Here is a 25,569-nt window from a genome sequence, read left to right as displayed (position 1 = left end):
TTTGTCCTTAATTTCACTTATAAGTTACCAGAATCCTTCTGCATCACGAGAGATCCACGAAGACTCTGATATATTAACATTTTAACCATGGGCGTCGTTAGCGGGGGGGGGGGGCTCGGTGGGGACGCGTCCCCCAGTTTTCTGTCAAATATATTTAAAGAAACTATACTACTTTGTATATATAACTTTTGTCGGAAAGAGGCTTTTGATTTTGATTCATCCGACCCCTCCCAGATTTAAAAAGCTAACGACGCCAGTGTTTAAACTAATATTGGAGTATATTGTGTAATGACTTGCCTATGTTTAAACGCTGATAAATGTTCTTCACTATGTTCGTACCATGACTTTATCAGTTAACACTAAAACAGTTTATCGAGATCGAAGACTTCAGTAAAGTGTTGCCTACAAGACTCGTAAAGTTTTTAGTTTCAGTCCTAAATATACAAATGTACTTCTCATCTCGTGGGCTATACTACATGCCATCAAATCGCTCAGTTAAAACTAAATGCCATCAGTCTCAAAATGTAATATTTATGTATAACACCTCATATACTTACGAGATATCACTTTACGGATATTGGCTGCTTACCTCTGTTTGCCTCCCTTCATAGGCTCATATATACAGTATTTATTTATTATATAATTCACTTAGGTCAATAGTACAGAGCTTATAACATTTGACGAACTCATCATCCCCCACCGATTATTAGAATTTAATCCCTGAATAAAATACTACAACCTACACTTAAGATTAAAAGCATTATGTACAACAGTTCACAATTATTTTCTTTAATGCTTTAATTAACCGGTTGATTTATTGATTTGAATTTTATTATTTATTTATTTATTTATTTATTTTTGTCAGGAGCAAGAAGAGGTTTTCCCCATATACGTAAGACGAAATCTACAATGAAAACAAGAGATCTGTATCACTGCAGTGCATTCCACTGGGAATCAAACCTAGGATCTCGTGTATCAAAGGATGCACTACTAGCCACATACTTTGATGGCGTATTACTAATTTCGCAATTTTCTTGCCAAAAATATGCATTTTCACAGAAGTGTTTTCTTTTTCTATTAATTTTATAACTTGAGTGTACATTAATTTTGTTACATTTTATTTAGAGTAATTGGCTTACAATTGAAAGGGATTATTTTTAATGATTAGCTTGAACTTCATTGGTATCATAGAATTCACAAATATAGAAATAAAACATGTTGGAAACTATTTTTCTTTGAAATCATAATTTAGGCAGTATAGTTATGTTAACATATTAATGATTAATGACAATGTGAGTGCGGATACGATATCTTTTATCTATCCATAGGTTAAAGTAGGGAGTAAATTTTTAACATTCAAATATTTCTATTTTCCAAAGCCTCAAACATTCAACGCAGTAATTCAAGTATTCGAACAAAATAGTAAGTAGAAAACTAATTCGAACAAGTGATCAATAAAAAACGAATATTTAACAATAGTTCGAAAAATTATTCCAACAATTAATAACTGTTTCAATAATGAAAAAAAAAACTTATTCTAGAAACAATTTAAATAACATTTTCAAATTATTTTTTGAATATCGGATGTTTAAATTATTATTTGAATAACGGATATTCGAATGATTATTTGAATAATGGACATTAAATTATTACTTGAATAATGAATATTCAAATTTTAATAACAGATATTCAAATTATTATTTGAATAACAAACATTCAAATGATTATTTGAATGACAAATATTCAAATTACAATTTGAGTAATGGATATTCGAATGACTATTTGAATGACAAACATTCAAATGGTTATTTGAATGACAAATATTCAAATTACAATTTGAGTAATGGATATTCGAATGACTATTTGAATGACAAACATTCAAATGATCATTTGAATGACAAATATTCAAATTACAATTTGAGTAATGGATATTCGAATGACTATTTGAATGACAAACATTCAAATGATCATTTGAATGACAAATATTCAAATTACAATTTGAGTAATGGATATTCGAATGACTATTTGAATAACAAACATTCAAATGGTTATTTGAATGACAAATATTCAAATTACAATTTGAGTAATGGATATTCGAATGACTATTTGAATGACAAACATTCAAATGGTTATTTGAATGACAAATATTCAAATTACAATTTGAGTAATGGATATTCGAATGACTATTTGAATGACAAACATTCAAATGATCATTTGAATGACAAATATTCAAATTACAATTTGAGTAATGGATATTCGAATGACTATTTGAATGACAAACATTCAAATGATCATTTGAATGACAAATATTCAAATTACAATTTGAGTAATGGATATTCGAATGACTATTTGAATAACAAACATTCAAATGGTTATTTGAATAACGAATATTCCAATGATTATTTGACTAATGAATATTAGAATGATTATTTGAATAATTAATATTCAAATAATTATTTGAATAATGAATATTCGCATGATTTAAAAACATTCAAATTATTATTTGAATGACAAACAAAAAATATTATTTGAATAATCAATATTCGAATGATTATTTGAATAAAGACCTTTCAAATTATTATTTGGATTCAAAATTACTGTTTGAATAACCAATATTCGAGTAATCTTAAAAGTACTAAGAGACATTTTTCAAAAGAGAGATTAGTGTTCAAGTTTTTTTTTTTTTTTAACATTACTGTTCGATAACTTGAACGAAAGTATGCGTTTTGAGGAACTAAATAATCTATGCTGTGAGAGTGTATTCTACTGATAAATTAATCTTCAAGCTGGTCTACACGATAGCCCGTACTGTTCGACCAAACTTTTTTTTTTTTTTTTTTTTTATCTTCACGATTCGGAGCAGAACTAAACTTTCAGCAGCGATGGAAATGCATGCAACGAGACAAAGGAAAAAAGATTCACTTTCTAGCAAGTAAGCAAGATAACAACCGTAGTTTCCTTCCACAATTTGTAACGGAAATACCTCTTTCCTTTTTTTTTCTTTCTTTTGATAATTCTACGAGAGAGAATAATGTGCATCTGATGTCTCTCTCTATTCAGTTTTTCAGGTCCAGTAACTTTTGCATGAAAAGAGAATAATAATAACAATAAAACAGCAAAAAAAATCCGCCGAAACTACGGAGAAAATAATAAAAAATGTTAACAAAAGGAGCAAGACGAACAAGTTTAATCTATAACAAAATATATATCTCTCTCTTTAATGTTGCACTAATTAGTTTCGTTTAGAATTCCCGATTAATTGTATAGTTTGAATGTGTCAAATAAATGACTGGTTGTACCAATAATAACATGAGCTAATTGTAGGCAGATTATTGATTTACCGAACCTACACAGTTTCTGCTTCTTGTATTTTTATAACAATATAAACACAGAAGGACTCAGTCAGTGTTCGTAGTTTGAGAGAAATTTCCCTAATGTAGCGAAATTTCGTAGGTAAATTTAAGAAAAAAAAGGAAAAAAGGGAATTTTTCGATGTAAAGTGAAAATTCACGGAAATTTTTGCGCTGACTGATTAACCAATATAAATCCTTAAATTTTTCTTTGTTCTTTTACAATATACCAATACGATAGCAATAGTTTGTGTGTGTGTGTGTTTAAAGTAGTATAATTTGCATCTATTGTTGACTGAGTGTATTTGTATATATATATATATATATATATATATATATATATATATATATATATATATTGTAAAAAAACAAACAGAAAAAGCAAAAACAACAGAAGTAGAAAGCAAATGAATAAACCAAATATGGCTGGCACTTCCTTTAATATAGTGAAATTAATCTTGTCACATAACTTCTGTCATAGGAATTGGGCACTCAACAAACTAGGAAAAATTTGATAAGAAATGGAAAAAATTTGGGTCAGTCGAGGGAAATTTTCTTAAGGAAACCTGCGAATACTGCGCTCTGTGGTTGAACGTTCATCTCTGATGTGTGGATTCCTTGGTTTGATCCCAGCGCATAATTTGTTACGTTCTTACAAACACATCAATTATAGGTACCATAACATAAAATAACTTACCACGATTATTGCAAAAACACCAATGGGACGAATAACTAGTAAAAATCTCTGTGTCACTCATTATTATTATTATTATTATTATTATTATTATTATTATTATTATTATTATTATTATTATTATTATTATTATTATTATTATTATTAATAATAATAATAATAATTTAGGAGACCATATACAGTATAAACAGCAATGTTTGTTTAATGACATTTTGTTGTGACGCGTATCCGTACGGTATACTTATATTGATTTCTAAGCAAAAGAAATAGATAAAATAAAAATAAAATCAATTGAAAGACGATAGAAGTAGGAGCAATTTTTGTCTTCCTATACCAAGTGAAACAAAAATATCCTAATAACAATGGACAAAATGTTTTTAAAAATCAACCATAAAAGTGCTCGAAAAAGAATCTCACAAAATATCCCTCCCTCACTTTACAACATACATATATGCAATACTGACAAAAAAGAGATACTGCTGGGAAGAACAAAGCTCTTATCCTCGTGTGTTGCATATTTTACACGTCCACATGTTTATGTATCCATACGGTACAAAACGTGTTTTCAGAATGGCTTATTAATGACGTTAAATCTATTGTTGTATGTGGAGCACAACACAACACGATCAAAAATATATCCAGCAGTTTAAACAGGTTGCACGCTGGTGAAACAAATAATACAGTAATGCCATACACACACACATATGCACAAAGTATTCACACATGGAAAAACAAATGCCCTTATGCCGCAAGTCTACGGTAAAGGTCATCCAACTGTACGATGAACCGGGATGAAAAGGAGACGAAAGAAAGCAATTATTGTGAACAAATTACAAATAACTACTGCATATTTCTCATTAAGGTAGGGAAGAGAATGTGGTAGTTACCCGTTGTCTTCCAAATATTACGGTATGCAACCCGTTGAAATCACTCTGACTAAACTTGGAGACAATATTAAAATTACCATACCAGTCACTTTGATATTTGCCAATTTGGTCTATAGAGGGATTTACCGACTTTTTTTTTTTTTTTCAAAACACGTCATTAGGCTACTCTTGCAGGCGCCAACTGACTTTTGCTCCTTGCGACGCTCTTGTAGGTAGAAGCACTGAAGTATATACCACGACTGAACAGTTCCGAGTTAAAAGACTCTTTAACGAGGAATAAAAAATGTATCAGTAGTTGTAATAGCGTGATAAAACCTATGAGTACTTTATTTTATGTCAATATTAATATTAAAAAGTAGGCGGACGCCAGCAGCACATGCATGCGAAGTTAATATCTTCGAGACTAGAGGTCACATGCCTCACAATGATTGCTCGCCGTTACCCATTTTAATACCGTGAATACTATGTTTCCTGTCCCCTTTCAATATATTTTCTACCACTGTCGTTAATACAATCTCTTCTCAAATAATGTCCAAAACTGTTTCTTTTTCTCCTTTTTAATTACATTCAATATTCACTTTTTTCTCACGTACTGTTCTTACTACTGCCTCACTAGTTTTCCGTTTGCTTCAGTTAATATCTTCATTCTTCTCCGTATCCACAATTTGAAAGCCAACAGTCATTTTAAACAGCTTTTTCTTTTTTCGTATTGTCTGCGCCTCTGCTATGTATAGTTCAATATTCCTCTCAAAACATTCGATGGTTCATTTTCACTTTTTACTCAGTAACTCATCACAAAATTCGTCCTTTTTCTTTTTTTTTTTTTTTTTTTTTTTTTTTTTTTGTCATTCTTGTTCTTCCTTTTATATCCTGCTTTTATTTCACATCTTCATTAATGAATGCCAAAAACTAATCATCTATTCTACTTTCCCTCTTCGATTTTTTCGTTGCTATAATTCCTTTTTATCCGTACCCTACTTTCGTCTTTAAATACTACTTTATTTAGTAGAGCTCTTCTTCAAATTTTCCGGCATCTTGTTAATTTTCGATCCATATTCCGCAAATATGAGTCATATCATCGCAAAGTAAACAAACGTGTCCCTTTCTATCTTTTACCGAAACATCATCTTCTTTACCCAACTCTTCTTTATGATTTACTTTAAATTATATTATATTTTGAATACAGTTGGTGAGACACTTCCTTGCCGAATTTCAATTTTGTCATTTCAGCTTTTAATCTGATCTTTATGTGTTGGTATATCTATAAAAAAAAATAAGTACTTTATGGATCTTCGATCTTACACTTTGTCTGAACTTTTTCTCATAAAAATTTCCCAGTTCACCTGGGAAAATCCTTCACTGAATAAACAATCTAAATTTCCCAGTTCATGTGGTCAAAGTCCTTCTTCTCTAAATGAATAATCAAAATTTCGCATGCTACTCAGTCCAAAGCCTTCTCTAAATGAAAAATCAAAATTCCCCCTGTTCACTTGGTCGAAAGCCTTCTCTAAATGAACAATCAAAATTCCCCTATTCACTTGGTCGAAAGCCTTTTCTAAATGAACAATCAAAATTCCCCTGTTCACTTGGTCGAAAGCCTTCTCTAAATGAACAATCAAAATTGCCCTGTTTACTTGGTCGAAAGCCTTCTCTAAATGAACAATCAAAATTCCCCTGTTCACTTGGTCGAAAGCCTTCTCTAAATGAACAATCAATATCTCAAGTTCATCTGGACAAATCGTGATCATCATAATAGTTATTCTACCTTTATTGAGAGGTCTCTTGCCCCTGTTTCCCATATTCTCAATGAATTCGATTGATATATTATATATTCCGGTTACTTTTCCATTCATAATCTCGGATATAGCTATTTCAAACTCATCCCGGAAAATATTAAATCGTTTATCATCCTCACTGGTTAAAATCCTTCTTTAAACGAACAATCAGTTTCCCAGTTTAAGACCTTCTCTGAACAATCAAAATTCCTTTTTTCACCTGGTCGAAAGCCTTCTCTAAATTAACAATCGAGATTTCGCAGTTCACTCTGTCAAAGGCTTCCTCTAAGTGAACAAACCTACATAAACTTGTTTATGTTTATTTCTCTAACAACTTTCCACAGATTACTCACATTAAGCCAGTAACATCTGTATTGATTTCTCCCTACTAAATTCAGAAACAAACGCAAGATTCACTGTAAATTGTTCAGTCACAGTCAATACCACATCCGCTCGCAAGCTTAAGGGACATATGTGTCACTATGACGTGTCAGTGCGTAGCTCACCGACGTTAACGTGGATGTTAAGTTAACCGTACTTTATAGCCAAGAAATGGAAGCTCATTCAAACTAAGGTTAATAGCATCCGTTACGCAGAGAGGAACAACCTTCATGTATGTAGGTACACGGCACGCAACGATGACATCAGTGAGTAACTGATGTGGGAAATAACACATGTTATGGTAAAGAGTCTAGATAACTTTCTCAAACCTTCACAAATCCTACGATAAAAGCGATTCTCCCCTCCCCATCTACTCCCGCTTTCATTAATAAGTATATACTTCCTTTTACTCAAGGTTTATGAAACTTGGAGCAACAACTCGTACTTACATTTCAGGGACACACGTATGGGCGGCAATTAAATCTTTAACAGCATAGCAAGAATATTCAAGCAATATACAATTCTAAACAAGAGATTTACATTTTCCTTTTCTTTTTTTAAAGTAATAATTTATTCATTGCTAACTTTCATCCGCAGGGATTACGTTGAAGTTCTGTTTAGTATTCTGTCTTAAACTGTTTCTACAAAATTTGATTTCACTTTCGCTTTTCAAAATTGTTATTATGAAAATTCCTGTTTCTCGTTTTCTTCATATTTGTATTATAAAATGTAACATTTTAATGAAAATGATAAAAATATTAACTAATCTTATCAACAAACTTTAAAAGTTCGTTACTGAATTTTCTATGTCTGTCTGTCCGTCTGTCTGTTATTTGCGATTTTTTTCAATTTTGAACCTTGCATTCGATAGAGCATCAAAAACTAAGAAAGCGATTAAATTTTTCGCGTCACCCTTACTGTTCCCGAGATATTGACCAAAAAATGGCCGATTTCCAGAGGTTTAAGGGGCATATCTTGGGAACCGTAAATCATAGAGAGATTATATTGGTGTTGATCAATGCCTAATAGGATGGTAAATATTTCGGTAGTAAACATTAACCGGTGGCCATTGGTTTGGCCAGTGGCCATCAATTAATATCAGTACCAAAATGTTTATCATCATCTTAGGTGTTGATTAACAATCTCTCTATGACTTACCTTGCTCGTGATATTGGCCAAAAAATGGCCGATTTCCAGATATTTAAGGAGTCATTTCTCGAGAACCATAAGTTATAGAGAGATGATATTGGTGTTGATCAATACCTAAGAGGATGGTGAACATTTTGCTACCAAATAGTAACTGATGGCCACTCATCAACTGGCTACTGGCCAACTGGCCAATGTTCCCCAGATATGGTAAAAAAAAATTCGAATTTCGGGGATTTAAGGAGCCAGGAACTGTAAGTCACAGAGAAATGATATTTTGCGAGAAACAGAAGAAGGTGCGGATAAAAATATTTACTTTTACATGTAGGAACAATCGCAGTTATCTTTCCCGCTCCATCTCTCCATTCTTTTTAAGTTCATTTTGCCAATGCTCTTGGAGCATTCTCAACTGGTTTTTACCTTGGAAAGGCTTTCCTCCAGAAAATGTTGTCTATGGGAGAAAAGTTTATAAGGGACTGCACTAGGGCATTATTTGCTAAAAGATGTGACTCCCACAACAGCGATAGACATGTAGTCGCAATTTAATATTCCTTAGCTTTTGGAGGTAGAGGCCGTCAATCAGCTGGGTGGAAAGCGGAGCAGAAGCAAAGATCCTTCAAAAAAAAAAAAAAAACACTGATATCAGATATTACTGGAAATCAAAACAAACAACAAAGCAATCTCGGCTTAAACACAAGGGGCGGTATTCATAGAGAATTCGTTAATCAAGCGTTAGTGACGCGATTGGTTAATGTCGCATTAGCTCTGTACTAAGCACGTAAATCTACACAAATGAAATACAGATTTTTTTCGGGGTACTCCCGTTTCCTCTCATTCTCATTCCACCAATTCTTCCATCATCATTCACTTGCCTTAAAAGTCTTCATCCCGGCGAAATTAAAATACCTCTAATTTTACAGTAATTATGTGATATCTTCAAATAGATAAAAGATAATTGAAATATGGAACAAGAGCGCCCTAGACAATATTATTTTACGTGAGGTACCGTTATCACAAGTCACCTAACGGCTTTCCGTTTTCAACTGTTTAGAAACGCGAAAATAAATGCCGATTTTCAAAATGGCTCGAAATCGAAAGCAGATAAGTGAGTCGTGATAACGGTTTCTCATGTAAAATAATATTGTTTCGCGCGCTCTTGTTCCACATTTCGATTATCTTTTATCTATTTGAAGATATCACATAATTACTGTAAAAGCGGTATTTTAATTTCGCTGGGATGAAGACTCTTAATCATCGTCTCCCTTAGACTGAAAAGCATAATGGTGGGACGTTACACTGAAAGCTTTCATTTCATTTTTTTACATCCGATGGTTGTGCTCTGAAGACTAAAGGATACGGACGAGAAATTAGAGTGAATGATGATGAAACGAACTGATAGAATGAGAACGTGGAAAGAAAGGATATTACTCGAAAACAAAAATACGGGCACGATGTTCTCCACAACAAACTTACATATACTGGGATCGAACCAGGTCCCCTTCACATCAAAGGTGAGCGCTCTACTACTGAGCCACCGTGTCCCCACGAGTCATTCGGGTAATGTATCTTCGTACGAACATTTACCGTAATCTAAAATCCCAATATGATTAAAAGTACAAAGATTATCTTCCGATTTTGTAATTGTTCTTAAGCAAAGTCTCTTGTACTCATTTTTTTTTTTTTTTTTTAAATTGACAATCATTCTCAATATCCTAAACTCACAGGAAACCTGCTGCCAAAACCTATTCTATTGACGACTGGTACGCCTTTACACATTTCTTATATACGAAACTAAGAGCGAAATCCTTACAGAGAAACAATTTTACAATACTTGACCAGAAAATTAAAAAGAGAAACAAAAACCATTTTGAAAACAAACTGCAAGCAAACGTCGAGAAGAAGTGACATTATCACCATGATGTGTCATGTTCGTTTCAGCTTTCCACCACAGTCACTATTACGGATGACAAAACGATTCCAAAAGTACGAATTGCAAACTGTTTCGCTTTCATGGAGTTTAAAATATAATGCCACGTTCGTATGGACAAAAGAAAGAAAAAAAAACACACAGCGAGATGATAAAACAAAATAAAGGGGGGAAATCTGTCTTTTTCCACTGAAAATGTATGAACATGCTTTGTCACACAATTAATCATAAATGATAAAATGAAAACGTCATGATCTGGGTTTCAACTCCTGTAATAATTAGACTGCGATTTTCTAAAAGTTATTTATGTATTAACATGCTAAAAAATTTCATATGTTTGTTGTCAATCCTTTCGACAATGAGATCTCAAAAACCATGAATGCTAGAAAGCTGCCGTTTTCAATGGTCGATTCCGAATTTTGTGTAGATTTACCAGTTCTCATTCAAATTTTCAAAAAGGTTGTCTTTATTTTTTTATTCCACATTTGGGGCATCATTTTGGCTCTGTTAGTCTAATATTCCAACTAGGTTGATACACTTGTGAAAGGCAACCAGTAGAGAAGCTACGTATAGCGGGTTGATGAACATTTCAGGCGCTTTGTTTTAATCTGAATGACAAAACCCATTGCAAGCTGGCAACTTCGAAGGCTTGTGGACACACAAGGAGGCATACTCGGATATGGAATTATAAGGAAAAAATATTTGCATTTGGTATTATTTATTACGTATCCAAATTTGTCACAAACTCACCCCAACATTCTACAGGGTATTAATAAACTATACCGACAAACTGTAAGAGGTGATATCTTACATCAAAATAAGAGAAAAAGTTCATATGGACCTATGGCGAAAAGTGCATAGTTTCAGAGATAGGGCTGTCCAAACTCGCGAAAAAGCAAAATTTCAAGAGGTCCTATTTCGAATTCGAGAAACTGTAGATGGTGGTCCCTACCAGTGTAAAGAAAATCACGCATGCGCATTCCAAAAATGCATATTTCATTAATGTTGAATGTGTGTACAGGATATTCCATGCAGAATAAAATTCTCAGACACGCCATCAACCGAACTTTGAGTTATGCTCTGACATTATGATGGGTCCAAATTAGGTAAACGATAATCCTTGATAGCAGTGAACACGGAATCCTTTGGTGGGATGTCGGAAGTGTTAAGGATCATCAGCAACACGGTCTCTCGTACTCGCGAAAACGCATGCTGCGATGTTTTCCTTCACGCTTATAAACGAAGAAAATGTGAAATATACCTTGCCGAAATACATCGCATCACACGTTATTCCGAACACAAACACTTCCGACTTTCCTCCGAAGGATTGGATGTCCATTGTTGTCAAGGCTTACCTTCTGCCTACTTTGGACCTCCTTGAAAACAGGGTATATCTGAAGACTCTATTGAGAACATACCTGAGAACTACACCCTGTAAGGAATACCTTGTACTCCTATTGACAATTGACAAAATATTCACTTTTGGATTGTGTGTATGCGTGGCTTCCTTTACATTGAAAATGACCACCATTCACAGTTTTTGGAATTCGAAATAGGGCCTCTCGAAATTTGGCTTTTTCGCGATTTTGGACAACCCTAGCTCTAAAACTATTCCCTTTTCGCCATAGGACCATATAAACTTTTCCTCTTATTTTGATATAAGATATCAGATCTTACAGTTTGTCGGTATAGTTCATTAACACCCTGTATATACTAGGTATTAAAATACAACATTCAAATGTTTGTCTTTAGCAATTCACTCCCTTTGAGAATCTTCCTGTGCTCTACTTGTGTTCGTAAAGGGACATACATAAATATAGTGAGAAGTGGAAAGGAGATTCACGCTCATATTAGAACTGTGCGCTGTATAAATAGGCCAGGTTCAGCTAGTATATAATTAAAATGGTATCAGAGTTAAAATATATAGACCTTACTTAAAATTACAACTGAGCCGCTCTATCGCACTAAACTTTTCACCTTTGCGAAACGTGAATTTAACGATTTAAGTGTAAACAAAAGTACCACAGTATGATATTAGCATAACGCACAGATTGCGAATCGTGGTAGCTACTTCTCACGTAATTATCTGTGAACAAGAAATTTAGGAATGATAAAAAAAATAAAAAAGGATCAAAAGTTATCTTGACGACAAAAAAAAAAAAAAAAGAAAGAAAGAAAGAAAGAAAAAGAAATGAGCTCAAAAATACATCAAAAGATTGAGATCTTGGCCAATAATTAATTTCAGGAGCCACAAAATGTTTGAACGGCCCCTAAATCAAGTTTCATCAATAGAATTTTTTTACTGCATCAATTGTTTTCGTGTACAAACACGACATGCAAACAGTTGAAATTAACATACCAGCAAAAGGCATAATGACTGTGAAAAATTGTGTTCGTAGAACAAAACGAAAAAGGTTTCGCCGTATTTTTAACGCTGAAAATTCTTCTTTCCAATATTTACTATGAGAATTCACGCGTCAAATGCTTTTCCAATGTTGTCTATGGGCATCCCGTTTTTCGGTGATTATTCCTCAACGGTATGTCCAAAATCGGGACATGCAACCCCTTACAACACTCAGCGCGCGCTCTCAGATCACCATCTCAAATTTTGTTAAGAGTCTTCATCCCGACGAAATTAAAATACCGCTAATTTTACAGTAATTATGTGATATCTTCAAATAGATAAAAGATAATCGAAATGTGGAACAAGAGCGCCCTAGACAATATCATTTTACATGAGAAACCGTTATCACGACTCACTTATCTGCTTTCGATTTCGAGCCATTTTGAAAATCGGCATTTATTTTCGCGTTTCTAAACAGCTGAAAACGGAAAGCCACTAGGTGACTTGTGGTAACGGTACCTGATGCAAAATAATATTGTCTAGGGCGCTCTTGTTCCATATTTCAATTATCTTTTATCTATTTGAAGATATCACATAATTACTGTAAAATTAGCGGTATTTTAATTTCGCCGGGATGAAGACTTAAGAACGGTTCAGGCATTTCGGAGAGTATCCAGGCAAACGAACGCCTAAGTTGAGAAAAGAGAAGCTTCGTTTTGAAAAATTGTGTTCACAGAACGATGTTGGGATATAAGTGCTGTAAACGAACGCCTAAGTCGAGAAAAGAGAAGCTTCGTTTTGAAAAATTGTGTTCATAGAACGATGTTGGGATATAAGTGCTGTAAACGAACGCCTAAGTCGAGAAAAGAGAAGCTTCGTTTTGAAAAATTGTGTTCATAGAACGATGTTGGGATATAAGTGCTGTAAACGAACGCCTAAGTCGAGAAAAGGGAAGCTTCGTTTTGAAAAATTGTGTTCATAGAACGATGTTGGGATATAAGTGCTGTAAACGAACGCCTAAGTCGGGAAAAGAGAAGCTTCGTTTTGAAAAATTGTGTTCATAGAACGATGTTGGGATATAAGTGCTGTAATAAGTATCTGCACATGTCAAAGTGAAATAATGTTTAAAAGATGACTAAAAGAAGAGTATATCATGTGGATTGTTTATAGTCAGATGATATCAAGGATCTTATAAAATAGAGGATCTGCCCCATATATCTATCTTCATCCTATTAAATAATGAAGCCAAAAAAACAACGGAGCATCGGCACGTCTGATTGGCTACTCTCGTTTCCGACATCGTCTGATTTTCTACTTTCGTTTCCGCCATGTTTGTTGGCTCAAAACATTGCGATCCTATTGGGCGGAGTGGGCAGAGTAGGGGCGGCGAAACTGTGACGTATGGCTTCAAGATTTTATTGTAAGGGCAGATCCTCTATTTATAAAATCCTTGGATGATATAGTTTTTGCTGAGATGTATTAAGCACATGGATAAGAGATGGCGCTGTAAATACTAAGTATTGGGGAGCTTTGCTCTCATTTTTTTATTCAATTTTTACTATTTACAATACATTACTTTGGACAATTTTATTATTTGTTACAATTTTCATGTACTATATTTCATTTTCAATATGTTCATGCGCCGCTTATCCTTCTGTATTATTACATTAATAGTGTTTTATACAATTTTATTTAAAACAGGCAAATTCGGCCATCTTGGCTCGTGCCATTTCTGTACATTTACTTATTTCACACAATTTATAATTAAAACAAATATAGTGACGTAGCCCACAAGGCCCTAAGGCTGGGACTTCCATTATAAATCTCACGTAAGGAAGGTAACTGAAAAGAAAAAGAAAGAAAGAAAGAAAGATGTATTAAGCATTGTGCATGGTTTTATAAATGTTTTTGTTTATACCTTCCTTTACGTGAAATTATTGATTTATTAAAGTGCATATTCGTATTTACATTTTGGTACTAATTGGCTTTGGTAAGAGATTATATATATGGGAAAATTTATAATTCGTTAGGCCTAACTAGTAAGCCTAATGTTAATAGTGAACGATACGGTTAAAGTGTATAAAACAGCACTTACCATAAAAAATATTAGAGGGGTAACAAAAATGAAAAGGACTTCGCCCTATTTCTAATGCTGAAAATTGTATTTTCTATTGTTTATATTGTTTATAATATAGTGGTATGTCCGATCGGGACATGCAACTGTAATATAATCGAAACATGCAACCCTGTACGACGCTCAGCACAAGCTCTCGAATCACCGTGTCATATTTGGTTCAGGCATCTCGGAGAGGAGTGTCCGGACAAAATGAAAGCAGGTAAAGAAGTCGAGTAAAGTCGAGTAAAGAGGAGGTTCACTCCAACAACAATAAGTTTGGACCAGTACTTATTCTGATATGAAATGTTCTTTACTTCCGTTCCACAGATATGGCTAAAGGAGTAGGGTGATTAATTAAAGTAAATGATTATGAAACAATTAGTGGAATGTGTGAGGAAACGGGAGAACCTCGAGAGTACCAAGAGACGCGATGTCATCCACCACTCATTTGGCCCGAGTACGAACCGGGAACTCCTTGCACCAGAGTTGAGCACTCTACCAGTGAGCCACCTCCCTCTCTCGTACTCTACTACCTCAGGTAGCTCCGAAATGCTTCAAGATACTGAATGAACCTCAAAAATCTGTCATACTTGGTTCTCAGTTGCACGAATGTCTCTACGACGAGACGGCCGAACTATTTTTTGTCAACACCCACAGACAAGCTATACTAGTATATTACGCAGATCCAAGAATCCATCCTACAAATAATACCTAGGATATTCATAATTCCTAAATTCATTACTTCCCCCACACTTCACTACAAATTGTGTACCATTTTACATTAAACCTCACTAAATACGCCACTCAAAACACCCACGCGACGAAAGATACAATATTTGTACAAGCGAGCACACATATTACCTAGTTTAAAAACCATTTACCGCCTCTCACATGGTATATTAGTTCTTTATTTGAGGAAAACAGTGTATAACGAGCATTTGCTTCACAGGTCAGTACACTTTATCTTCGTCATGGTGTGTTATTCAAGTGTTTGCCTTTGATACGAGAGCGCAAGCAATTAATTAGTTCTGCAAAATTATTGCTTCTGAAAAATATAAAACGCTGCTTTGAGTGGCAATTTGAATGAGTGATTATGCTAAACTGAAATAAAACGGGGCAGTAAATGGGATTCTACTCATAGCCTTTCCATGTGATATCCAACCGAAAAACGATTGACTGTAGTGTACGCGCTTTTTCGATCAAAACTGAACTGCGTATTGATTTACTATCAAAGTAACGATATACCACTACTACTAACAACAATAATTTGACACGGGGTGTTTAGGGATTAATAACCTGGAAATAGGTAAGCAAATAGGCACCATATATATATATATAGAGGAAAGTACCTAAATATGGAATAGGGTTGATAATATGGAATACCACCATATCTACCCTGGTAGATGGTGCACTCTCGTGAAGGTGCCCGGAGACGCTTGCCTATGTACCCTGTCATGCGTTTCTGGTCAGTTTGTGGTGAAATAAGCAGTTTGTTGCACGTAATACTTCAAGGAGTGGATGTTCGGAATTGTTGATTATCGTAGGTGAGTGTTTCAGAAGTAATTTTCTTAGTCACATTGGAATTTGAAATTACTGACAGTGAATCACTCGGAAAGTTGGTGTTTTCTAGCTATAGGCTATGCAAGTTAGATTATTTTGTACCAAGGCTAAGTACCATTTTTGTGGTTATAAAAACAAATATGGCGAGGCTTGTAATATGGAATACCATAAGGGTTTTAAATATGGAATAGTATTCCATATTTAGAGTCTTATGCAATCTTTTTGTTTCTTTTCCCAGATAAATAAACAGCGGAAGACTTGGGACCGCAACGTAATGAGGAGTACATTCCATGATATGAGGAAGAAGAAAATGGGACTTTTGTAGGCGGCCAAAATATATAAAGTACCTCGGACAACACTTTTTCGCTTGGCGTCGTGTAAATTGAGTCCTGAAGAATCTGTTGTGAACAAGCTAGGAAGAAAACCAATTTTAACACCGGAAATGGAGGAGGAACTGGTCCAATACCTGTTAGTTATGGAAGACACATTTTTTGGTCTTACTCGGAGGGATGTGCGAATTATGGCATACCAATTAGCCAAAGAAAAAAGACTTGCACACTCGTTTTCAAAGTGCCACGAGTTTCCAGGAAAGACTTGGCTCAAATTGTTTATGAAGAGACACAAGGGAAAACTTTCTTTCAGAAAACAGACAGAAGCGTCATACAATCGAACTGTTGGCTTTTGTCAAGAAAAAAGTGACCCACTTCTTTGACCTTTTGCAATCGGAGATTGATAATGAGAACATTTCTGCTGATCGCATATTTAACATTGATGAGACATTTCTGACTGTCGTTCAATCAAAAGTTCCTCAAGTTCTTCCACACAAAGGAAAACGTCAAATAGACGCAATTAGCTCTGCAGAACAAGGCTCTTTAGTGACCGTAATAACGTGTATGAGTGTCACGGGTATTTATGTTCCTCCCATGCTAATATTTCCAAGCACAAAGTGGTCAAATTACCTTATTCGAGGTGCTCCTGAAGGATCTGTTGGACTGTGTCATCCTTCTGGGTGGGTACAGAGTAAACTCTTCACTGAATGGTCCAGACATTTTATTAAACACACAAGGACATCTGAAGAATCTCCATTGTTGCTCATTCTTGATGGCCATTATGCCCACTCAAGAAATTTAGAAGTTTTATATTTGGCGAGAAGCAATAAGTGTCCATACTTTGTATTCCTCCACATTCGTCGCACAGACTGCAGCCTTTGACAGAACCTTCATGAGTCCCTTAAAAACGTACTACAGTGAAGAGATCAGGATTTGGATGAGAACTGCTAGAACAGAAGACGGTTGTGTGTGGCCTCTCTCTGCATTTGAGGTAGCAGAACTCTTTGGAAAAGCGTGCGTGAAAGCATAAACTGCTTCAAACGCCATTAGTGGTTTTAGAGTGACGGGAATGTGGCCCCTCAATTCTCACATTTTCAATGATAGAGACTTTCTTGAAGCAAAGCACGCACAACAATATAGATCAGTACGTAGCTTTCAATCTTCACGAGATCTCTATTTCCCTCCTACACCACTACTAGGTTCTGAACCTTCACCTGAATTCCCTCCTCCTTCTACATCAAACACTTCTCTCCCATATATTTTAGACAACCTTTCTCCTACCTCTGCTTGTCCAATCGCCATTGAAGCTTCAGCATGTGAATTATCTGGCAGCAGTATAACTCCATGGCAAATATCACCAGTGCCCGCAGTGAAGAAGAGGGAAGGCAGTCGATTAAGAAAGGCTGGCTGTGGCTCTGTAGTCATAATTACTTCATCACCTTACAAAAATCAGTTAAAGAAGTCTGTGAAAGCTGTCGATAGTGGAAAACAAAAATGAAGAACAGTGCAAAAAACAAGGATAAGAAACACACGAATGCAACAGAAGAAAAGGTAAAATTAACTAAGAAATGCACGAAATGCACGTTACGAAACAAATGTGATGACAGTCGTCCCCAAAGTAAAACTTCAGATTCCGAAACATCTATGTCCATCAGCGCATATGATGATCAATCATCAACGTTTAGTAGCATTCCCGATAATGATCAACCAGAGACAGAAGAAGACGTTGAGTGCCTCTTCTGCTCATGAAAATTTTCTGAAGATAAAGGCGGTGAAAAATGGGTGATATGTATGATGTGCCTATCCTGAGTTCACAATGAATGTGCTGGGTATGACAAAGGTTATACTTGTGACTTCCGTAAATAGACATAGATTTCTCACTGGACATTTTGCAGCATATGTAACACTAGGCAACATATATAACAATTTCTCTTTTACCCAAGTTTACAACTCTAAAAAAATGTCACATTGCAAATTTTGCTTCTATGTTTCTTTTTGTAACTTTGCAGCTCATTTACTACATTTTTTTCAAACAATCTTTGGAATATTTGCACCTTTATATCACGTAATTAAAATATGTGTATTGACAGCTTCCTTTGTTTTATTTAGCATACCTATGTTAGAAGCACGTAAAACATTCTGGTATATTTCATGAGAGTTGTTTATGGTATTCCATATTTAGAGCACTTTTTTTCGAGTAACAATTTTGTACTGTTTTGATTTTTATTTATTTTTGGGGTCTCTTTTTTGTTATTGACTGACTCTAAATGGCAGAAGTTATGACCATATGTCTACAGAATGCACACACATTTTTTCATATGTAGAATCGTGTAAGGTGAGCTACAGTTGCCAAAAAATGGAACGGTATTCCATATTTAGGTACTTTCCTCTATATATATATATATATATATATATATATATATATATATATATATATATATATATATATATATAGGAAATAATAAAGGCACTACAATGTAACTCGAAATAATGAAGATAAATACTCAATATAATTAAAAAGTAAGTTCAAGTCATAGATTATGTTCAAGAAATACAGTTACCACGAAATGAGTTATCAGCTCTACAGCATATGCTGAGAGTGCCCCCTGTTTTGATTCAAACACTGGTTCATACGTTTCTCCATGTTTGGCAGCAATTTTACGAAGAGTAGAAGTGTTAATGTTCTCAATGGTACTGCGAATGTTTATTCCCAGGTCTTGTATAGTTCGAGAATTGTACTTGTATACCTCTTGTTTTAAGTAGCCCAATAAAAATGAATAGCAGTGTTGCCGGGTGCATGTAAATAAAAGCTTTATCCTGATAATTTCAAAGTTTCTTTTTCGTTGTTTTCAGAAATTGCACAATGTAGACAGATCTTTAACACACCTTCTGATGCACTGAAACATCAGCAGTATTGCCAATTCAGAGTGTTAATTTATGAAAACTACGATTTCCCTAGTTCCCCCTTACAGAGGCCTCATCCGATTGGTTATCAGTGTAAATGGAAAATTCTTTTTTCTGCTCCATAGTTTCCAAGCTACTCCAATTAAACAAACTGAAAATTAACGACAGAACATCCATACGTATGAGTTATGAATCAATTTACGTGTTTTGCAACAAAAATTTATTTCCACCTTCGGTTACATTGGCAACAGTGTGTGGTTCCTAGTGTACTTCAATCGTTGCTTCCTAATTTAAAAATATATGCATGAACTAAGCTTCATTTTGCTATAACCATTAATTGTGTATCGCTTCAGGTTCAAAAGTTCTACTATGTCAAACTCCGGGTTGCATTGTACATTGGACACCCTGTATAAAAACATACCTGTTTGTTAATATCTTCTTTTACTGTATATATAAAAACGAAGCTTGACATGTATTCAATCTGTATTTAGCTAATACATTCTCTACAGCACTTTATCACAACACATACCAATCCAAATTTTATATACTTCATCAGTACATACATCAATCCAAAGTTTTATAGCACTTTATCAGTACACACAGTAGTCCAAAGTTTTACGACATCTTATCACTACAAACATCACTTATACTTCTCGGAAAAGGCATGATCCTTTTTGAAATACTAAATTATATGTTTTCCCGAATAAAGTCTTATTTTGAAGAAAATGCATAGAATAGGCAACATTAGGCATTAAAATATTTTTTAAGCAGGAATGGGTAAAATAGGCAAAATAAAATTGGCTTAAATGGAAACTATAACCCCATATAAACTTTAAAACTTTATTTTTGATCATATCTTTAATACTAAAGAATAAGCATTCGGTCTCTAATAACAATAATTGTGATCTATGCATTCTTAATTTGCCGTAGGCCGAGGGCGCACAAACATAAAGCTGTGTGCACAATTTCATTTTTTTGTGTGCCAGAGAATTCATCAGTGTTATTACACGCAGAAATTCATAGGTTGTCTCGAAGTAAGGTTCTGAAGCGGTTGTTTGAGCTTCGGGACGAAATAAGACTGTTTTTCATTAATTCTGAGTTAACACAACAATTTAAACGGTTTCACATGGCTCTGCTTTCTTGCTTATTTGGATGGCATTTTTTAGAATTTTTAATACTTTGACATGAGTTTTTAAGATATATCTGTCTCTATGTTTTCTGTACAAGATAAGATACGGACAACAATCAAGAAATTAAATTTTTGATGCAATGTTTCGAGGTAGGAAAATACGATTCTTTTCACAAATTGAGTGAATTTATTGATTTCGGTAAAACAACTCCTTACTGGTGATATTGCTGAAAGTATGATTGAACATTTAAGGTCACTGGCGTGTCTACTATGTCTGTATTTTCTGACTCATCCTTTAATAAATAAATAAATAAATAAGATGAAAACTGGTTTCTAGACTTGGAATATGGACTTCCTTCTGTAGTTTTGTAATGTGACGTTCAAAATGCCATTTCTTTTATTACCGTTACTGGAGTTTTGATCCCAGTCTGAATTCCCAAAAAGTGCTCTAAGGTATCTGTTGCCATTTACCACATACTTGTACGGGACAACATTTTCTCGGTACATCATATCTCATACAAATGAAAAATATAGTTACTGTGAAGTTACATATACGACTGAGATTATCCAGTTTTGATCTCGACATATCAAACTTCACGTCGGGCCTAACTGATGGGATTGTACTTTTTTCTTCCGAATATCTCTATTTATAACAGTATTGTATTGGGCATAACTGATGGGATTGTACTTTTTTCTTCTGAATATCTCTATTTATAACAGTAATGTATTGGGCGTAACTGATGGGATTGTACTTTTTTCTTCCGAATATCTCTATTTATAACAGTATTGTATTGTCAAATATGATACATTTAGTGCTTTAAAATCGTAATCTGTCATTTCATTTTTATGATATATATAGCAATCTTTTTTCTTTAATTTCATGGGACTCGCGGAGAATCAGCTATTGTTACAAAGGATCCGCTACATCAGAAAGATTGGGAAAAACACTGCTCTAAAGCATCTGTCGGGGGAAGCGTGTGTGTCTAACGAAGACATTTACACGCGAATCTGATAGCATGATAGAAAAGGAAGAAAAAATGGGTAAACAAGAAGAGAGAAAAACACAAGATTTTTTTAAAACTCTGATGGCTTTGATAGAGGAACAAAAACCTGGACTACCAGGAGAAAGAAAAAAAAGTCATGCTGCATGCATAGGCAATTTACACGGCAAAACTACACTAGCAGAGAAAATCCATGTAAAGAAGTTAATGAATTATTAGCTATATTACAAACTTAACAATTAATTTGTTTTTTACACAATTCTTTGTTTAGTGTTTTGTTGGTGATGTGTCTTGACTGTCGCAGTTCTGTTGCACATGACCTTTGTCGTGAGCGCACAATGTCATGTTGCACATGACCATTGTTTGTCTTGATGAATTTCTAGTTAGTCCAATATATTGCGATTTCGATATCGCTGATTGGATGTGACCCATCATAATGGTGGTCCAGCAAAACGATGCTTGACTTTTGGTGGATTTGTCTTGAATGTAGACATGAACATATCAAATCTTTCTATTACGAGTTCCATCTTCAAAACAGGATCCTGTGCTAGACGAAGTTTTGGTATATAAAATTTGATCCTTTTCAATAAAACCAATAAATTCCATTCTTTAAAAATGTTGACCAATTCTTAAAATGGACAGTCCGCACTGTAATCTTTATTAATGTCATTAGATGTGAATTTGTGTGTTTATTTCCGCTTAGTGTGAGGTGTGGTATCAGTTTGTTCTTGGGATGATTGTTCTAGTAAGGGCGAAAAGGAAGTTTGGGTTTGTTCTTGAGTTGATTGACGTTGTTCCTTGTAATCCGGTGCTAAATAACCGGGCATCCTGGATAATTAGCGGAATGAAGACCTTGACAATTATAAAAAATACCTTTTTGGCAAGGGTATTTTGTATAATCTTCGTACATTCGTTAATCCAATGGGCCTGAGTACATTATGTATATTGGGAGTAATGCAAACGTGTCTATAAGTATGCCCTAAACTTTGGCATTAAAGCATTGGATGTAATATTTCTTTTTGTAGGTTTCCACCTGCATCCAAAATTGTAGAACAGAATTCTCTTGAAAGTTGTTATACATGCGTAAAGGATTTCCTCATTTCCTTAACTTTCTTCTAATGCCCGCCCAATTTAATTGTGAATGATGATTTTTTTTTAAGTAACATAAAACAAATATTTCAGAAAATAACTGAAACAAAATTAAAATATACGCACTTCAAAGAATTAGGATTATAAACGAGACGAGAGTTTCGTGACAAATTTCGAGACGAGAGAGTTTCAACTTTTGAGTCGTAGACAACACTGTAAACAATAATAATAATAATAATAATAATAATAATAATAATAATAATAATAATAATAATAATAATAATAATAATAATAATAATAATAATAATAATATATTATTATTATTATTATTATTATTATTATTATTATTATTATTTACATTTTGCTTCTGTTTTCTTTTGGTTTACAAAAATTTCACAAACCGAAACATTTATTTCACAATAGTCATTGATCTTATAGAGCATAAAAATAGAGTGAATAGATGTTTCCTTACCTCCTACTAGGATGTCCACTACTTAGAATTACATTGTGTAATGTACACTTCTTCCACTAACTTCACCCATCTGAAAAGAAATACAGTTTAAATATTAATCCCGATAACAATAAAGGAAACTAAAGTAAAAACTTCATACAGTATGACTGACGAAAATAACAGTACTATATCTATTTAAGGCTATCTATATTCTAGACCAGTCGATTCGCAAATATTTCTTTTTTAATTTGTTCCTTCTTTTAACTCTACGTATAATACAAAGAGTGTAACTAACCAGCATAATATGCAAATATTATCTTTCACCAGTTGCTAACTAAGCTCATTCTGCGAAGTAAGATCAGCAAGTACCGAGCCGATTTTTACGGGAAGAAAAACACAGATTTTTACGGGAAGATACATGAAACAAGAGACACGATGCCCCAAATAGAACAGATTCAGAAATGTAAGGCTTACGCAAATATTAACATTTGACCTTTCAGCAATATCGTTAAGACAACATCCATTTAAGAAAAATGAAATGTTTAGGCGCTTCGTATCGACACGACGATCTGCACACAGTTTCACTTTTTTTTTTTTTTTTTTTTTTTTTAATATTGCTTCGTATGGATACAACTATCCGTAGTTTCTTTTCAATTTTTTTAATATCGCTTCTCAGAATATAGCTATTTGTAGTTTCTTTTCAATGTTTAATATCTTCTAGTGTATGAATTCCTTTTCATAACGTAATATAATTCTCATAACTGATGATTAAAATTACATTGTTTTGCTTCCTTCACAAACGACACTAACTTTTTTCTTTTTTTTTTTTAAATTATAACTCAATATTTAAAATTACATTAAAGTTCAAAGCACTACTTTTGGAAGAGGAAAGTATTTTGTCAAGATCTCAACAATCAAAATGTGGGTGTGAGCTGAAGAGAATTCAAGCTTAATTGATTCTTCTCAATAGAGTGGAGAAAGAAAACATAACCATAACATTTGGTCTTAATCTCAAACCAAATATTTCCCTGTACAGTATTTTAGCATTTTGTCTTTTTTAAAACCCCTTTTCCCTTATTTTCTAAATTTTGATACCAAATTTCCCCAGATTCGGGAAATGTATCTCAATCTATGAACACTAGGACTGTGCAATATCCGATCTGGATATCGAAAATCAACATCGACAAAATATCGAAATATCAGTCAATAAAATTTTGATGTCGGTTTTGAAAATATTGATTAATCGATCAATATATTGAAATATCGTACAACATTAAAATATCGTTGATATATCGAAATGGACGGACAGGCATCCATAAATCACTTTATCGGTATGTACAGGCCATGAAATGTACGAATCCGTTGAAATTTTCAATTAAATTTTCTAACAATCACAATTTCTTTTCTCTTATAGCCGCTCGAAAGTAAAAACAAAAAAAAAAAAAAAAGCTATAGAGGCTTTATTTTTCAAGTAGCCCCTCGGAAAATGTGTGAAACATACTTCGGCCCCACCCCCACTGCCCTCTTAGGGAGGAAAACTTCCCTTTGGTTTGGGAAAAGAAGTGAATAGCCTCGGCTGTGTTGCCAATTTGTCATTCAGTCGTTTAGTCTTGGCGAATGAAGATTGTAGACTACTTAGAATAGCTAATAAGACAGAGCACAGCGAAGCCCGTCAATTAACAACCCTGTGCACATCCAAGTGATGAAAGATCTCGGCCAAAATAACCTGTGCCTCCTCTTTCCATGGAGGTAGGAGAAAACATACATCCGACAGCAGCGCCAGCAGAGACACACTTGAAAGGTTCTAGCAAACACGCAAGAGTATTGCACAATTATTGAATCACTGAGAAACTGAACTATTGGTTCTTGTATAGGGCATCATTCATCAAACATAAGAAAAGGAAGTGTGTGGGGGGGGGGGAGGGATCGCAATATCGATGAACATCGACATCGAAAAATATGGATCGATTACACAGCCTAATGAACATTGCGGTGACCTTTTGGCCGAACTCCACCTGCTCCTATATTATGTGCAAAAGAAGTACAGTTGGTTCTTTGTTCCCGAATCAGAGTTCGTAATAGATTTCACCAAATGGCATATAAGGACTGCAGTTTTTCTCTAATTAAACTAAAAAGAACTTACGTTGCACGCGCATTAGGAAATTTTTATTTCAAGGTCACCCGTCTGGAAGCAGAAGCCCTGATTTTTCACACTCAATGCACATAAAACAATATAGAAAACATAGTGAAAGAACAGACTGGTGAGCAACGGTGGTTCTGGATGCTAGTTTTTCAGGATAGCTACAGCCTGACTGGATGCACTTGGCACAGGAATCTAAGACGTTGATCAAGGTGCGAGAGAAGAAACCGCATTCTTGACCGTTAGTTGTTTCACACATTATTATTGTCTTGCTCAAATGCACTATCAGCGTAGGAAGATAATAGGGTCTATTTCAACAGAACATCAGCTTCAATCCCATAGTTTG

The 25,569-nt window shown here is 34.3% G+C and overlaps 1 protein-coding gene across 1 annotated transcript in view; it reads right to left on the bottom strand.

Annotated features, from left to right (window-relative positions):
- Positions 1-25,569, bottom strand: part of LOC145669684 (uncharacterized) — an 824,581-nt gene that overhangs the window by 554,909 nt on the left and 244,103 nt on the right. Inside the window, exon 2 of the mRNA XM_081737956.1 lies at positions 23,105-23,174. The gene's annotated coding sequence lies outside the window, so the exon portion shown is untranslated. The remainder of the gene's footprint in view (positions 1-23,104; positions 23,175-25,569) is intronic.

Source organism: Thermobia domestica, chromosome 14 (assembly GCF_964235325.1).
Source record: "Thermobia domestica chromosome 14, izTheDome1.hap1.1, whole genome shotgun sequence".
Classification (NCBI taxonomy): domain Eukaryota; kingdom Metazoa; phylum Arthropoda; class Insecta; order Zygentoma; family Lepismatidae; genus Thermobia; species Thermobia domestica.
Note: the sequence above shows the minus strand (reverse complement) of the source record. Positions and strands in the feature narration are given on the sequence as shown.